Below are 11,707 nucleotides of genomic sequence, written 5' to 3' on the forward strand. Positions count from 1 at the left end.
GTGATCTCCTGAATCTGGTGGGGCAAAACCAATTAGCAACTGACTTGTTGGAAAGGGCAGGCCAGCTCCCCATTTCTCCGGGGTCCCCAGTACAAAAAATAGGATGGGGCACCAGATTCTAGAAACACAGTGATTTCTGGCTTACCCAACTGTGCCCAGGGTGTGACAGTTCCCCCAGAAAGTGACAATTTCCAAAAGCCACTCACATTTTAAACTTAAATTCCAGGCCGAGGGCTGCAGAGATGGCTCAGTGGTTAAGAGCAGTGGCTGCTCTTCCAGAGGTCCTGAGTTCCATTCCCAGCAACCACATGGTAGCTCACAACCATCTGTAATGGGATTTGATGTCCTCTTCTGGTGTGTCTGAAGACAATAGCTACAGTGTATGTATATATAATAAATAAATAAATCTATAAGCAGCTATAACCAAAAAAAAAAAAAAAAAAAAATCCAGGCTGGTGTTTTGAGAAAGGGACTCATGTAGCCCAGGCTAGTTTCAAACTTAGCAGAGAATCACCTCAAATCTTGATCCTCCTGCTTTCCCTCCCAAAGGTATTATAAAGGTTGGTTATAACTAATTTCAAAGAAAGCGGCCTTCCAGATATTTAAACCTTCAGCACATTCTCTCCAAGTTCCTCTCTCACCCCAAACTTACCACTTGGCTGAATGAAGCTTTAACCGTAGGCCTCCTGACCAGGTCACAACTGAGCCAAAGCAGTATAGCTGGTGCCTGGTGGCAGTGGACCGCCCTGCCAAGCCTCAGTCCCTCCCTCATCTCCCTGAGCCTTTCTTCTGGTTATTGGCCCAGCGGCTTGAGTCTCTGGCCTCTTGCAGCTGTCCCCAGCCCTGGCAGGTTTGCTAGGGTGATGTGTGAAAGAACTCAGTACTAGACATGTCATAGACACGGAGGATGGGGGGTGGCCGTGTGTGGCCTCAGTGGATTCCCTTTCTAAGTGCCTGGGGCCCAAGGTTTTGCCAAGAATTTTCCGGAAGATGCTGGGCAGAGAGTTTGAGAGTCCGGACGGATGTGGAACATCAGCATCCTTATCCGGAAGTGGGAAGCCAGCAGCCCCAGAACACGCAAAAGCCAGATGGAGCGAGTTTAGACGACTCCCGAGGGGTGTCAGATAGGAGATGAACTCACATGTAATTTGGAGAAGGGTCAAGGGTGGTGGGCATTTAGTCCCAACCCTAAGACCAACCCATTTAAAAATAAATGCAATATTTTAAAAGACATCAGCTGGAAACTCAAACCTAGACTATGGTCTGATCCTTTCCCCTTTGAGCGGTCCCACTTCTATTGTAAGGAGGTCGTCCTCTTCAGCCTAGGCACTGGGGAATCTGGGCAAGCCTCCCAGCCTGGGCGGGTCAGATTTAGTGTTTCTCTCTCTCTCTCTCTCTCTCTCTCTCTCTCTCTCTCTCTCTCTCTCTCTCTCCCTCCCTCCCTCCCTCCCTCCCTCCCTCCCTCCCTCCTTCCCTCCCCCCTTCTATCTCTTCCTCTCTTTCTTTTTGGGAACCACTAAGTCTGGCCCACTCATTTCACCAGAATCCCATCTTTCCCCCCCCCACTCCCCCTGATGCAGCTTTTTCAGATATATGTTATACTTTATATTTTTATGTGTGTTAAATTTACAAGTAGTGTGTGTGTATTCATGTGTGCAGGTGCACATGTGCCAGCACAGGTGTCTAGAGGTCAGAGGACAACCTTGAGGAGTCCGACTGTTCTCTGTGTCCACTCAAGTGGGGAGGGGTCTAACTCAGGGCCTCAGGCTTGGCAGCAACACCTTTCTTCCCTGAGACACTTTATTTTGTAAGATAGGGTTGGAACTTATTTTAAAAACTGGGAGGAGACACACACACACACACCACACACACACACACACACACACACACACACACACACACCCCAAATAACTGTAAAACAAATAAAAGCTGAATGGGGGAGGAAGAGAAGGCTCAAGAACTCTCAATTAGGTCTTTGTGTGTGTGTTGGGCGCGGGGGCGCTTTTGATACAAGGTCTCATGTAGCCTAGGCTGGTCTCGAACCTAACCCACTATGTAACCAAGGATGATGATTTTAACTTTTAACCGAAATGCGGTGACCCAGAGCACCAGGTCTCATTAAAAACCTCCCTGTGAGTTTCTAACACGCAGCCAGAGCTGGTTTACAACAGCTCTCCTTGGCTGTTGAAGAAGCAACCGGAGAGCGCAGCATCCGAGCTTTGCGCGTTGCGGCCGCTGCAGAGCTTGCCGCTGCCACTGGGCGGCGCTGAGCGCTCGGTCTGCGTCCGGTCCTGCGACCGCACCTGCTCCGCCTCCGCCAGGCGGACCTCCGGGTTACAGCGGCGGGCCGGAACAGGACATCCTCCTGGACGCCGATCAGTTTGAGTCGGAGAGCAATGGGGCACGCGAGTTCGCGCTCTCCCTGACTCCAGAGTCTGAGGCAGAGGTAAGGGCGGTGGGTGCGAAGGGGCAGCGCGGTCTCCAGCTTGGGGATCACGGCCCCGAACCGGAACCGACCTCAACTTCACCGCGCCATCAACCGGGGCGGGGAGCCGAGGTCACCTTTCCGGAGCCCTGCCCTCCTGGGGCTATCCAGAGATGCTTCTGACTCAGTTGCAGCCGATCAAGACCCATCCCCTCCTGGGTCCACCACCACCTCGGCCACCACCATCTAAGGTCCTGTCCCAACCCGAGGTCCATATCTCCTCCCCCTGTTTCCATTCCCAGCCATCTCCCTCAGTCTCATCCTCACCCTGGTCCCATCATCACCTGGGGCCCATATCCCCTTCCGCAGTCTTATCTCCACCCAGATCCCATCCTCACCTGGGATCCATTCCCACCTTGGTCCTATCCTCATCTGGGACCTCTGTCCACTCTGGTCCCATCCCTACTTGAAACTCAACCTTATCTGAGACCCACCCCACAAGAGTCTCGTCTCCATGCAGGGACCCCAGCGTCGCCAGGTTTCCAGTGCACTGGGCTGAAAATGCCCGGAGCCCACCCTGTGCCACTCAGGGCCTTGGAGCCTCTGTCTTGGCTCACAGCTCCTGCAGGGTCTCAGCCCCCTCAGCTCGTCTCAGGCTGAGCCAGATGCTTGGAGCAGTGCGTGGGCCGCGTGGGTTCCAGGAAGCCCCGAGGCGGCGGGCAGCTATGGTTGCTAAGAAGAAAAAGACCGCGTGCGTCCTGGTCGTATTTTCTATTTTAAACGCAGAAACACAAAGCGGATCTAAAACTAGACTCTCCAGCTGTGGCAGGCGGCCTCTCTAGGTGTTGAGAGAAAAGTTACCTACCCAAGTTCTCCGCCCCGTCTCTTGTAAGACCCCACAGCGGTGCAGTAGTGTTTGAAATAAATAGTGAGGGTCTCGGAAAATCAAGGGCTGAGCTTGTACTTGATGTAGAATGCTTGTCTGCACAAGGTCCTGGGTACCATTCCCAGAAACACAGACACACACACACACACACACACACACACACACACAGCAGAAGAAATAGCTGTTAATTTGAAGGTCTGACCCAGCTCACTGACTGAGAGAGCGCTTACTCGCCTAGCAAACTGCAGGCCCCTCCAGCAGTGTAAGAGAGAAGGTTCCGAGGTTAAGAGCACTTGCTGCTCTTGTGGGGGACCAGGTTCCATTCCCAGCACCCACAACGGTGACCTACAGCTGCCTGTAACCTCAGCTGGGGTGGGGGCTGGGGGAGGGTGTCCTGATACCTTCTTCTGGCCTCCATGATACACAGACACGAGGCCATGGGCACTATGCACACCTGATACACAGACAAATAATAACACACAAAATATTTTTTTTTTTTGGTTCTTTTTTTTTTTCGGAGCTGGGGACCGAACCCAGGGCCTTGCGCTTCCTAGGTAAGCGCTCTACCACTGAGCTAAATCCCCAGCCCCACAAAATATTTTTTAAAGATAAATTAATAAAACAAACCTTTCTAGCCTGGAGATCTGTCCTTGTAGGGGTCCCGCGTTAGGGCAGAGCCAACATTCTTGGTGGTGGAGAGGACAGTTGCTGGAAGAAAAGTCGCCACTGAGGTGGGAGCTGAGGCTGGTCGGTGGGGTTGGGCGGGGCAGGGCTGTGTGGGCTTCTGGTACTGACTTCCCCGGGATGGAGGAACCTAGTTGGCAGCCAGATTACTGTTTGTCCATTTCTCCTTCGCTTACTTCCTCTTTGGGGGACAGGCAGTTCAGGGGAGGTCCCTGGAAGCTCACAAGCTAGCGTGAGGGCCAGGTGTTTGAAGATGGAAATGGCCAGGGCTCCCCAGCTCCTGCCCACTGAACCAGTTTCAGCCAGACTGCCTTGTTTTTGTTAAGACAAGGATTCACGGGGTTGGGGATTTAGCTCAGTGGTAGAGAGCTTAGGCCCTGGGTTCGGTCCTCAGCTCCCCTGGGTTCGGTCCTCAGCTCCGAGGGAAAAAAAAAAAAAAGACAAAAATAACAAAACAAGGTTTTGTTTGTTGTGTTGTGGATTGAGGTTCCCCAGAGCACAACAGCCAATATCTTCCTCCCACCGGCTAAGCTTTCTCTGAGTCCATCACTGTTGGCTTTGATTGTTTGTTTTTTTCCGGAGCTGGGGACAGAACTCAGGGCCTTGCGCTTGCTAGGCAAGTGCTCTACCGCTGAGCTAAATCCCCAACCCCAACTGTTGGCTTTCTTAACTGTTGGCTTTCCTCACAAAAGGAGGGTTACTCGGCCATCACCTGAGATGCAGTAGGCTTCTGACAGCCATTATGCAATTCTTTGTGGTTGTTACTTTTGAGACAAGAGTATCACCATGTATCCTTGGCCGTCCTTGAACTCCCTCTGTAGATTAGGCTTTCCTTGAACTCACAGAGGTCCTCCAGCCTCTCTCTCCTGAGTTCTGGGATCATAGGCAAGCCACACCTTGCTGCCTTGTTCTAATTGAGGGTCTGGGGAGGCTAATTGAAAAGGTTCCCCATTTATACAGCTAAGGGTAACTTCATTCATGGCAAGGTGAGACTACCACTAAAGTAATTGCTTTGGGGTGACGCCCCCTCCAGCCAGTAACCCCTCATCCGTACTGTGGAAGTCAGATGATTGGCTCCCAGGGTGAGCTTTGGTTTGTTGTTGGGATTTCTGGAGAGGAGTAGACACGGTTTCCATCTCACAAGAGAACAGAGTGGCCTGGAACCGGGGACATTCTCACACCCGTGGTCTTTGCTTGAGGGAGCAAAGAGGTCTGAAAACTCTGGGACCTCTGAGAAGCTCACCTATGACTAGTACTCTGGAGACAGAATTTGGTGCTGTGCCAGATCAGTTCCTCTAGACAGGGGTTTCATGTAGTTAGGCTTGCTTTTTGGTTTTTGAAAAGGGTCCTTGGTTAGCCTAGAACTCACCATGTAGGACAGGCTAGCTTCAAACTCACTATGCAGCTAAAGATGGCCCTTGAATTCCTGGTTCTCCAGCCTCCACCTCCCCAGCGCTGGGATTGCAGGTGTGTGCCCGCACATCTGGTTCTTCGTCCATTTTAAGGCTCAGTCGGCTGATCCCGGTGGCCTGCTCCTGGAGGTCCAGCACTTAGGAGGTGTGATTGCAAGTTAGAGACTAGCCTCATCTACCTAGTGAGTTCCAGGCTAGCCAGGGCTACATAGCAAAACTCTAAGCTCTCAGCCAGCATCCTCAGTGGCCCCTACCACTTCCCTTATGGGGAGGCTGCGTCTGGTTGCTGTTTGCTCTCTGCTTCTGCTTCTTAATTACCAAAATGATAAGAAGAGTAATGGAAATGTTTGTTCAAACCACACAAGGTTGTTAGAGTGGGAATTTTCCTCATAGGCTCATAGGTGGTGGCAATATCAGGAGGTATGGTTTTGTTGGAGCGCCTGTGGCCTTACTGGAGGGACTGCCTCACTTGGGGTGGGTTTTGTGGTCTCAAATGCTCAGGCCAGGTCCAGCGTCTCTCTCTTCCAGCTGCACGTGTATCTGGATGTAGAACTCTTAGTTACCTCTCCAGCACCGTGTTTCAAGGAAAATATGAGCGAGGCGGCGTCTCTGTAGAACCAATATTCTTCTCATCTGACTTGCAAACCCATGGAAGGACTAGGGTATGTCTCGCTCTGTGACCCACTGGCCTTGGAGCATTCCAGTTTTAGGTGTTAGGTTAGAACGCTTCCAGTGAGATACTGTAAACGCCAGAAGTCAAAAGGGATCAGAGCCAAACATCGACCTCTGGCCATGACAAGACCCAGGACTCGGGATTGCTTGCACAGAACCTGTACAAGATCAAGCCATGAAGGGGCTCACGAGCCCCTACCCTACTCAAGGAATTACTGGTATTTGATTTCTGCTGGGTCAGGAGAGAGTCGGTTTTCTTTAAAGGTGTTGGCATCTGGTAGGTCTCCCAGAATCCAGTGGACATCCCCACACATACCGGTGAGTATACATACCAGTGAGTATACGATACAATGTAACAACACAAGGCAACACAGTACATACAATTCCAATCGGACTCAGTGCTTTATTTTGGAAAGAGAAAGGGGGCCATGGAGTTGTGAAGGGGTGAGTGGGAGGTAGATCTGGAGATGATAGAAGGAGCCAGAGCTAAATATGATTAAAATACATTGCATGATATTTTCAGAGAATTAAGAACATAGTTTTAAAGTGGCTGGAGAGATGGCTTAGCAGTTAACGGTGCTTACTGCACTTGCAGAGTACTGGGGTCCAATTCCTAGCACGCCTGTATCTTAGTCATTGCTCTATTGCTATGAAAGAAAGCCTTCAATTGGGGGCTTGTTTATAGTGTCAGAGGTTAATCCATTTCCATCGTGGCGGGAAGCAGGGCGGCGAACATGGCAGCAGACACAGATCCGGTGTTGGAGAAGTACCTGTGAGTTCTGTACCCTGATCCATAGGCAGAGAGGGTAAGACTCGGTCTTTGATGGGCTTCTGAAACCTTAAAACCCAATTGACACACTTCCCCCCAAAAGGCCACACCTCCTGATCCTTCTCAAAAAGTGCCAATCCCCAGTGACCAAGCATTCAAGCATTGAGCCTGTTGGGGCCATTTTTATTCAAACTGCCACACCTTGTAATTACACTTCCTTCTTTTGGACTCTGTAAGCAGTGCAGTCACATGGTGTCATATGTACATGGAGGGAGACACATACTACTTACTATCAGGCGTGTGTGTGTGTATGATGCATGTATGCTGTGGTAGCCTGTTTTAGGCAGGATTTCTATTCCTGCACACAGCATCAGAACCAAGAAGCAAGTTGGGGAGGAGAGGGCTTATTTAGCTCACACTTCCACATTGCTGTTCATCATCGAAGGAAGTCAGGACTGGAACTCACACAGGGCAGGAAGCAGGAGCTGATGCAGAGGCCAAGGAGGGATGTTACTGGCTTGCTTTCCCTGGCTTGCTCAGCTTGCTCTCTTATAGAACCCAGGACCACCAGCCCAGGGATGCCCCATCCACAATGGGCTGGCCCCGCCCACAACGGGCTGGCCCCGCCCACAATGGGCTGGCCCCGCCCACAATGGGCTGGGTCCTCCCACCTTGATCACTAGTTGAGAAAATGCCTTACAGCTGGGTCCCATGGAGGCACTTTCTCAAGGGAGGCTCCTTTCTCTGTGATAACTCCAGCTTGTGCCATTGACACAGAAAACCAGCAAGTACAGTATCCATGTCATACAGGTCAGAGAGGGCCTCTGTGGAGACTGCTCCTCACTTCCATCATTGAACTCAGGTTGTCCCCCTAGCTCTGCAAGTGACTTTACCCACTGAACCATCTTAAGAGCCCTGGTCTCTCTGTCTGTCTCTCTGTCTTCCTTTCCTTTATATATCTATCTAGTCCTGGTTTTACTTTCTTTCTTCCCTTCCTGTGATTGTATGTATGTATGTATGTATGTATGTATGTATGTATGTATGTCTGTATGTATTTCCATAGCCCAGACTAACCTTGAATTTGTGACTTTGTTGCCCCATCCTGGTGAGCATGTACTGCCTGCCTAGCAGATTTCTACTTTTTCTTTTTTAGTTTACCTTTTATTTTCTGTGTCTAGGTGTTTCATGTGCACGTATGTCTGTGTGCTACATACGTGCCTTGTGCCCACAGAGGTCAGAAGACAGCAGAGAGCTGGCCGGAGACTTCCTTCTGAGGGAAGAACTGAGCCCCAGCTGCCTAGCCGGATGGTTGGAGGTTGAAGAGGAAGGAGGGAACTCTGAAGTCTTTGACCTGAGCAACTGGTCACCCATTTTTGCTCTTACACGGGAGGGGGACCATGGGTGGAGTGGCTTTTTGTCCCTTGCCCATAGGCAGCGCCAGCTCCTCCAGGCTTTTGGCCCACCTTCCAGCTGGGAAGTTTGGAATGACATTATAGCAGAAGGGGACAGGAACGAAAAAGTGTTCACTGGTTGTCCCCTGCCTGTCTCTTAAGTGAGGCTGTACCTCCTTCCCTTCCAAGCAGAACAATTTACACCCAGGGAGTTACAAAGAACAGAGAGGGGCTGGTGGAAGGTGTGTGGGCTGTGGCCTGCAGGAATCATTTCTAAGGCCGCTTAGGAGATTATCTTGAGAAAATTGTCCTGTGAGTGATTTGTGGCCTGGTGGGGTGGCTGCCCTTGAGTGCTTCCTGTGGGTTGGAAATATTTTGGGATCACTCCTTCATTAGTGGGCCAGTCAATAAGCCTGTCTTTGTACCTGCCTACTTCTGGTCACCACCCTAGATCCCAAGAGGTGGACAGAGGAGAGAGACCAGAGCTGATAGGCACCAACTAAAAGAACACAGTCCCTGAAGCCTTCCATGGCTACAGAGGTCAGCTCTAAGGCCAGAAAACTTCAGGTCAAATTCTGGCTTTGGTGTTTATGAGCTGTGTGACCCCAGCAAGTCGTGCAACTTCTCTGTTCCTCAGCCCACACAAAGAGGCAATAAAGGTCCCTGTCTGAGGGTTCCCCTGAAAATGAAGCAAGACGACCCCGACAAGGGACTACCCTGTCTTACCTTCTTGTTGGGTGCCAGAGATCTGCCGTAGGACTGAGTCAGAGTGACAACCCTGATTCAAGAGAATGGTGGCTCCTGTCACAAGCACAGCCGCAGAAATGCAGCCACTAAGCAGGTCCAGTTCCCTGAGGCTGCCCTGCAGGCAAAAGAAAAGGTGGATTCAAACCCAGGACAGACCGGATGTGTAATGTCTCCATTCTTCTTTCCCTCCGTCACTCCCACGTTTCCACTTCCAGACTCTGAGTCTGCCTGGCATGTCTCTCCCAAGCTTTGAGATCAGCCCCTAGCAGAGAGCAGGCCTCCTGTCTCCCTGTCCACAGAACCCAGATCTGGTGAGTGAGCTCACTGAAGCAAGATGGCTTCCAGCTTTTCTTCCTGCCCTCGGTGGTGACTGAGACTCATTCCATTTAAGAGAGCTCCACTTTACAATCTGATGTGATTGGTAGGTCAGCTCCAAGGGGAGAGGAGAGTTTCAGGAAATGGAGTCTGTGAAGGCTAACTGCCTTTGTTTAAAAACAAAACTAGCAAAAATGTTTCTCAGAGGACAGGCCTCTCAGGGTCAGCTGGGCCTTGGTGCCCTGGGCAGGGGCAGTGACAGAGTTGACAGCCTACTACTCCCAGGGGTCACCAGCACCCCTCTACCTGATCTCTTGCTTTCCTTGGGACAGAAGAACTATAACTTCTTGTCTCTGGCCTCAGCGACCTCCAAGCTCTTCCCCGACAATGCCACTATTTTCTGAGACCCCTTGGTGTGACATTTTGGGGATTGGCGCTTTCTTTTTTTTTTTTTTTTTTTTTTTCCAGAGCTGGGGACCGAACCAGGGCCTTGTGCTTGCTAGGCAAGCGCTCTACCACTGAGCTAAATCCCCAACCCCAGGATTGGCGCTTTCTAACACGCCCCTGCCTCTCCTTACTAAGGACTCTTTCCTGTGGACTCTACAACACAGAAATAGTCAGGGCTGCACTATGGGTTCAGGGTTTAGAACCACAACTGGGCCCTATTTATAGCACACCACACCAGAGAGGAGATGTTAGCGCACTGGTCCGCGTTGTGGGGGTGGCTCACCCTGGAGGCAGCTGCACTTGATGTGCAGACCTCCTTGGGGCACAAGTGAGCCCTCAGGTGTGGAGTACAGGGACAGGGTCAGCTGGAGAAAAAGGCTCCTGCATTGGGCAAGCCTTCGGTAATTAAGCTGCTGGTGTGATTCTGACTGTGAGTCAAGGAGCCATGCCTGAGGGAAAAGAGCCAAGACGCATGTTGGCACAAGTGGGTGGGGTCAGGACTGGGTACCCACAGATTCCCTTACAAAGGGTCCTGTTCTGTTTGGCCTGGGACCAGTTTTAAAATATGTGTTGGCTGTGTAAGGTGTCATGTGCCTTTAATCCCAGAACCAAGCCAGCCGAGACAGGTAGATCTCTCTGAATTTGAAGCTAGCCTGGTCTACATAGGGAGGAGCTTCAAGACACCCAGAGCCACACAACCAGACTCTGTCTCAAAAGACAAACAAGCGGGCTGGAGAGATGGCTCAGCGGTTAAGAGCACTGACTGCTCTTCCAGAGGTCCTGAGTTCAATTCCCAACAACCACATGGTGGCTCACAACTCATCTGTCATGAGATCTGATGCCCTCTTCTGGTGTGTCTGAAAACAGTTACAGCATACTCACTTAAAATAAGTCTTTAAAAAAAAAAAAAAAAGACAAGCAAGCATAGTCAGTATTTGCAAAACATTGGGGTGTTTCCCCACAAGATTAGAATGCCTGGCTTCGCTCGCTTATTTTTGTTTTGGTTCATTTGTGGAACTGTGGATAGAATCCAGGGCCACTTGTCTGCTAAACCAGACCAAGACTGTGGAACCCGCAGAGCTACGCCCCTCCCACCTGGGCTGCCTTTATTTGTTTCAGTCACAGCTGTGGAGGCTTCCCGCAGCTCCAGACAGAGGGAGCACCCAGCCCCTAGCAGGGTGCAGCCCTCCACAGGGCAGAGTTCCTGCAGGCAGGAACTGCTGACAAATTAGGCTTGGCTCCCAACCCACACCAAGCAACGGTAGAAGGCGCGTGGCTCCTGGCTGCTGTCCCTCGGGGTCAGGTCAGGAGTCTTCTCTGCCCATTGGTGTTTATCTCTCTCTGTGCTTGGTTTCCAAGAGGTCTTTTTCTATTTAATAAGTGGGTCGGACAGTGATGGCAGAAGCAGGCAGATCGCTGTGAATTTGAGACCAGCCTGGTCTACAAAGCAAGTTTCAGGACAACCCGAACTGTTAGACAGAGAAACCCTGTCTTGAAAAAAACAAACAAACAAAAAACAAAAAAGGGAGAGAAAAGAAAGAAAGAAGAGGGCTGGAGAGATGGCTCAGTGGTTAAGAGCACCGACTGCTCTTCCAAAGGTCCTGAGTTCAAATCCCAGCAACCACATGGTGGCTTACAACCATCTGTAATGAGATCTGATGCCCTCTTCTGGTGTGTCTGAACAGCTACATTGTACTTACATATAATAAATGAATAAATATTTAAAAAAAAAAGAAAGAAAGAAGAAAGATTATACTTATTGGTCAGAGGTGGAGGCACTTTCCAAACACAGGCAAGTGCGTCTCTGTGATTTCAAGGCAACCCTGGTATACGTAGTGAGCTGTTATCTTTAAAAAAGAAACTATATTCGTGTGTGTGTGTGTGTGTGTGTGTGTGTGTGTGTGTGTGTGTGTGTGTGTGTGTTGGGGGTGGGGGGAGTCTGGGAATTGAACTCAGGCC

At 50.6% G+C, this 11,707-nt stretch overlaps 1 long non-coding RNA gene across 1 annotated transcript; it reads left to right on the top strand.

Moving 5' to 3' along the window:
- Positions 1-2,298: 2,298 nt before the first annotated feature.
- LOC134486212 (uncharacterized) lies at positions 2,299-11,485 on the top strand. The gene is made up of 2 exons (XR_010065058.1): positions 2,299-2,446; positions 8,027-11,485. It is a non-coding gene; the product is annotated as an uncharacterized LOC134486212 (long non-coding RNA).
- The last annotated feature ends 222 nt before the right edge of the window (positions 11,486-11,707 follow it).

Source organism: Rattus norvegicus, chromosome 3, assembly GCF_036323735.1.
Source record: "Rattus norvegicus strain BN/NHsdMcwi chromosome 3, GRCr8, whole genome shotgun sequence".
In the NCBI taxonomy this organism is placed as follows: Eukaryota; Metazoa; Chordata; class Mammalia; order Rodentia; family Muridae; genus Rattus; species Rattus norvegicus.